Source organism: Bidens hawaiensis, unplaced genomic scaffold (assembly GCF_021521415.1).
Source record: "Bidens hawaiensis isolate Kalapana, Puna unplaced genomic scaffold, B.hawaiensis_p1.1 tig00020919_1, whole genome shotgun sequence".
In the NCBI taxonomy this organism is placed as follows: Eukaryota; Viridiplantae; Streptophyta; class Magnoliopsida; order Asterales; family Asteraceae; genus Bidens; species Bidens hawaiensis.
The window spans coordinates 205037-211036 of record NW_027493230.1 but is presented as its reverse complement, the minus strand read 5'-3'; the positions used below and the strand labels follow the sequence as shown (position 1 = coordinate 211036).

At 34.1% G+C, this 6000-nt stretch overlaps 1 pseudogene across 1 annotated transcript; it reads right to left on the bottom strand.

Moving 5' to 3' along the window:
• Positions 1 to 1234: 1234 nt before the first annotated feature.
• Positions 1235 to 5453, bottom strand: LOC143562217 (proline--tRNA ligase, cytoplasmic-like; annotated as a pseudogene). Its single transcript, XR_013140445.1, has 12 exons — positions 5379 to 5453; positions 4625 to 4698; positions 4403 to 4495; positions 4202 to 4317; positions 3932 to 4119; positions 3779 to 3845; positions 2986 to 3108; positions 2763 to 2915; positions 2398 to 2682; positions 2100 to 2318; positions 1537 to 1630; positions 1235 to 1448 (listed from the first exon to the last, which is right to left on the bottom strand). The product of XR_013140445.1 is annotated as a proline--tRNA ligase, cytoplasmic-like (transcript).
• Positions 5454 to 6000: the final 547 nt, after the last annotated feature.

Genomic DNA, 6000 nt, shown 5'->3' with positions numbered 1-6000 from the left:
GCCAGATTCGAACTTGTGTGCCTGGTGTAGTCCTTTCACGCCTTAATCATTCCTGCCTTAACAATTTGAAGTGTGCTCCTTTCACCCCCTCAATTATCCCCGCCTTAACAATTTAAAGTGTACTCCTTTCACCCCCTCAATTATCCCCGCCTTAACAATTTAAAGTGTACTCCTTTCACCTTTTAATCATCCCGCCTTAACAATTCAGCAAGTTGTTTTCTTGGTAAAATTGTACCCAAAAAAAATATGTGCTTAATTTTAATTAAAATATGTAAAAAAATAATTAAAATATCACAATGCCCAAAAAAGGGGACCAATCAAAAACAAGTTATATTCAAGTAGGTTCATTTAATAGAGTATATAGCATCGGAGAGTTTGCTCTCAAACGGACCAATACCTTAAGATATTTTCTTTACAATATAGAAAAACAAACTTGTAAATGCTAGAAAAACATATTTGGTTTAATCCTCAAGAAAAAAAAAATGTTGAGTAAATTCAAAGCCATAGAATTTAAGATGGATATTCGGGTATTAGGCCACATATACTGTTTAAAAAAAATTGTTGGTAGGTGATTACGTAAAATAATAATATGTTGGATAAGTGTGTCCAAATAAAAACATATGACAACGTTGGTAATGAAGTTTGATCTTAAAAGTCACAAAACGAGCAATGATTATCCTATCAATGTGTTTGAAGAGTTTAAGACATATTAATGTGAAGATGATGTGGATATGATCATTTAGAAAAACTGATCATGTTTATGAAGTTGTGTAAGCCGTAATCGCAAAAATCACAACACACGAGCATAAAGAATTAAGATTCGTTAGGTCATGCCTGAAAACAAGTTGGGCTGCAAAACCAATTTGATAGATTAGCGTGATAAATTGATAGAGATGCCGTTAAATGCCAACATGTTATTTACTTATACGACATTGAATGTGTTATAACATAGTGATGGGCAGGATGGAGGATCCGAGCGTGATCAATTAACAAAAATTAATAGATAGATCCAAGTTTTCCAATAACCAAACCGTTCACTGATCAATGTTTTCCTATAAGTATGCTTTTAGTCCACTTAGATCCGCGACGTGCTATCGTCTACGTTTCATCTATTAACAGCAGTACACGTCACTCAGGTAGTACTGAGGTTCTATATCATTTCCTCCAGAATCTTTACCTTTCCCTTATCATTGGATTTTACTGCAATTAACTTGTATCTTTATCTTCTTATAAATCACAACATAGAAAGAGGAACAATATCAAAGTCAAGAATCAAACAGTGTGAACCATTGTTTGGTTTCATAACACAATCTTAGCAAAAGTTAACTTTAAAACATCCTCACATTTCAGTATATGGTAACAGAAAACACGAAAATCAGATTGCTAATAACTTCGTCCCCAGTACGTCCACTTTTTCGCAGGCTTCCCTGATGCAAAGCATAATGTTCCTGTCACAAAAGTAAAGCCGAAAAGTTAAAAACATATATAATACTTCTAAAATAATATATTACTTACGACTTTTATGATTAATAATACCTTCGGGGAGTTCTGGCTGTTCAAATGGAGAACAAAGGGTCTTAGCAGCCCCTATCTCACCTTTCGTCTTTGCTTTCACCTCCTTTTCCACTTCCTAAAACGTCATTAAACATAATCACATATCAACCAAACATGTGACAACTTGTGTTCTGCTTTATGAGTCTAACTTTGACCCTTATGACCATCAAACAGTTGCAAGTTGCCTGAATCATTTTCAAAGCATTCAAATACATAAATCGAATGAACACGAACACTAAAATGAACAAGGTTTTCTTGTTCAGGTTCGTTCATTAAGAAAATGACCAAGTTCGTATTCATTTATGTTTGTTCGTTAACCATATAAACGAACAGTTCACGAAAGTAAATGAACCAAATAATTATATTGTTTTAATTATACTCTAATAAACGAACATAAGCAAACTTCCGTCCGAAGGATTCGCTGATTAGTTGTCTATAAACAAGCCTAATTTACTGTAATAATCATATTGTTGTAATTATACTCTCCATGCATTAGTTATCTATAAAAAAAAGATAAATAATGGATAAAAGGTAAAACCTATTACCTCTTCATCACACCATGGAGCCAAAATCAGTTTCTTTTGACCCAACGCTTCAACAAACTCATCCCATGTTTTCGTTACTTGAATACACGCATCGCATTTTTGCTTCGCAACCTCAAACATGCTTTTCTGGATATCATCCAGCATACCATTAACCGAATTGACCAAATCTGCCGTTGGAATGTCAACTTTCGCTCCATTGTCACAACGAACAGCACGCACCTGTAATCATGCATTGACCCTTTTGAAAATAATTGACCCGCTTGAAAATAAACGGATCAAATGAGTATAATCATCTTACCTGGTTATTAGCAAGGTCTTTTGGTCCTATTTCAATCCTCAAAGGAACACCTTTCATTTCCCAATGAGAATACTTCCAACCGGGAGAATAATTCTCTCTAAGATCTGCTTCGGCCCGAATGCCCGCATCACACAATGTCTTTACGGTTTCAGGACACGCGTTTATAATCTCCTTAACATCCGCGTCCTTGTAAGGCACGTGCACCACAATAACTTGTACTGATGAAACTTTAGGGGGCAACACAAGTCCTTTGTCATCACCATGAACCATCACCATCACACCAATCTGTATATCAAAACTTGTTACATACAAGTTAACTGTTTTAAACAAAACTTGACAAAAACTATTAAAAAACAATTGATTACCGTTCTAGTACTATACGCCCATGAATTCTGCCAGATCATAGCCTTTTCTCCTTTTTCATCTTCAAAGTTAATCTCAAACATTTTAGCAAAGTTTTGGCCCAAGCAATGTGAGGTGGCACCTTGTACACCTCTACCAGTATTTGGAATAAAGGCCTGCAAACATAAAGCTGTTATTGTGCAAATGTCGTTTAACAATTTATTATTAATAAAATGTAATAGGTACCTCAACACTAGTAATATAGAGCCCACCAGCAAACTTCTCCAACTCACTCTTTTGGCCTTTCACGACAGGAACAGCTAAGTACTCCTCATACAGACGTCTATACAATTCAAGGATTTGAAGAACCTAAATATCATCATTATTGACAGTTAGTTCCCTTTTTAAAATGTGAAAACGATAATGGGGATAGGGTTGTAGATAACCGAATCGTTCGGTGAGAAGTTCGTTCACGTTAGTTCGTATAACAAACGAACGAACATGAACAAGGAACTACGTTCGATTAATCAAGGGAATGAACATGAACAGAGGCCGCGTTCTTTCAGTTGTGTTCGTGACCGTTCGTAGTTTATGTTTGTTCATTTATTTTCGTTTATGCTCGTTCTCGTTCGTTTGTTAATGTTCTATCAATAAAGTTATAGTTTTCAGAATTTTAGTTTACTATCCTAACATTTAAGCTTTTGTATTTTTAGATTTTTATTAGCTTAGCACCTTAATTTTTATAAGTATTTTCAGAAAATTATGTCGAGTACTTGAATTCATATTTATTTTGGGTGATTTTGTCTACTAAAGTAATACTTTAGTTTGAAAACTGTTAACATTTAGTTTTCAAATTAATATATATGCGTTTGTGTTCGATTAGAATATTCACGAACGAACACGAACAAAACCATTTCCTTACAGAATGAACAAGAACAATAAGTTCTGTTCGATTATGTGTTCATTAACCAACCATTTGCCCAGCAGTTCGGTTTGTGTAAATCCCTAATTATGAGTGTCCTAAATCTTAAATTTATACCTCAGTGTCGGCCTCCTCTTTTGTTGCAAAAGCAGTGTGTCCTTCTTGCCAAAGAAATTCACGACTCCTACAATAACGACAGACTTATAATTTTAACATTTAATTGAAATCAAATTCAAATAGAAATTAAAATCATTTGGTTAAAAATATCACCTGATAAATGGAGTAGGATTACTGAACTCCCACCGAACAACATTGCACCATTGATTAAGTCTTAAGGGCAAATCACGATGTCCCCTAATCCACTTAGAATAATAGGGATACATGACAGTTTCACTAGTTGGACGGATGGCAATTGGAACTTCTAAATCAGAGTTACCCGATCTTGTGACCCAAGCAACCTGGAATATAAAAATCTCAAAATTCAAAATTTAACCAAAAACAATGAGTGTGAATGTGAGGATTATAAATTATAAACTTTACCTCGGGAGCAAAACCCTCTATGTGATCCTTCTCTTTTGCAGAACATTGTTTGACACAAAAAGTGGGAAATAGCAAGTTTTAATATTCATCTTCTTAATTTCTGGATCAAAGAAGTTCTGCATAAATATGTCAAAAAAACAGTTCATTTCATCATGATTTTTATATACGTGTGTATGAATAAAGTTATAGTTTTGTGCTTACTTGCATTGCTTCCCAAATGGCCATTGTCCATGGACGGAGAATGTAACAGCCAGATATTTCATAATATTCTATCATTTCACCATTTGTAACAACCTATATGAGTCAAAGAGAAGATGATTTAAGATACAATTACAGGAAAATCAACCCTTTATGCAACTTTTTAGCTCAAATTACAAAAGTAGAGACTGTGAAAGCTAGAAAAACAACACACGAGCCATATACCTCAGAATACCATTCACCAAAGTTGCCATCCTTAGTATTAGTAAGACCTAGACCGGTCTCCTTCTTCCTTCCCTCTGCAGTCACGATGTTTATAACAGAATTACTACATACGGAAGATAAATAAACACACCAGCTTTCATATAAACTCAAGTGTGTGGCTGTGGGAAAAAAGAAGCTGATCTAGAAGAGGCTTTTGAAATAAAAGGCAAAAGATATGTATCCTGTTACTAATCTATAACAAAATTTGGTTCTTCAAACGGATTTGTTACATCTATCTGTTTTTTTCTTGCAGTTTTGACAAATTCACATCAATCATGAAGTTGAAAATTAAGCTATTTTGTTTCACATCAAACTCTAATTAGTCATTGTACACATCTAATATATTCATCCACAGATGCAGAAACTAAACTAACATTTGCTATTACAGTAAGTAATGTACCTATCTGTTCTGCAGTTTGTTTGACAACTTCACATCAATCATGAGGTTAAAAAGTAAGCTATTCTGTTATACAGTATACATCAAAACTCTAATTTATCATTAGACTCTAACTTAAACTAAAGACAAAAGCTAAGTTAAAACAGATAAACTTTGACCTAGTAATTTACTTATAATAATTTTCATCAGTATTGAAACTAACTCCGTTATCTATCCAAATCCACACGCATTGTACAATTTATTAAACATGTAACAGAATAATAAGCTGATATTAAGCACAATATCTATATATATTTAGTAAACAATAAAAACACTTACTACTGGATTTGGCAGCAGCAGCAGCAGAAGCTTTATCAGCTTTAGCAGGCTTATCTCCCTTTGCGCCAGCCATATCTTTAACTGCAATGGAAGGTCAAATCATTGAGTTTCAGTGTAAATTAATAGAGCTACGATTGAGATAACGATACAACTAATAACATACCTAAATCCACCGGCGTCGGAAGTTTTGTACGGTCAACGCCGGCGAAGAATGAAATGCAAGCTGTCGATGAGATGAGTGGAGGCTGTAGTGGTGTCGTAGAAACCCTAATTTACTCACCTGATATGTTACACTTATAGTCCTTTTAAGTTGTATAAAGTATTCAGCTACCACCCGTCATTTTTCAATTATACATAACATGCGAAATTTTACGGGACAGTTTTGAGTAAGAAACATGAACATGCTTAGCTAAATGGTCGTTTGTTTACTTTATTCTTTTTAAATTGAGTTTACGTAATAACTGTATCTGTATGTTTGCTTAAATTTAAAAGGCTAGAATAAGTTGGATAGCTGAACAAAATTGGTTCACACAAGTAAAAATAATTTATATTTTTAAGGGGCTTTTGGGATTTCTTATTTTCACATCCTTATAACTTATAAGGAGAAGTCATAAGTTACAAA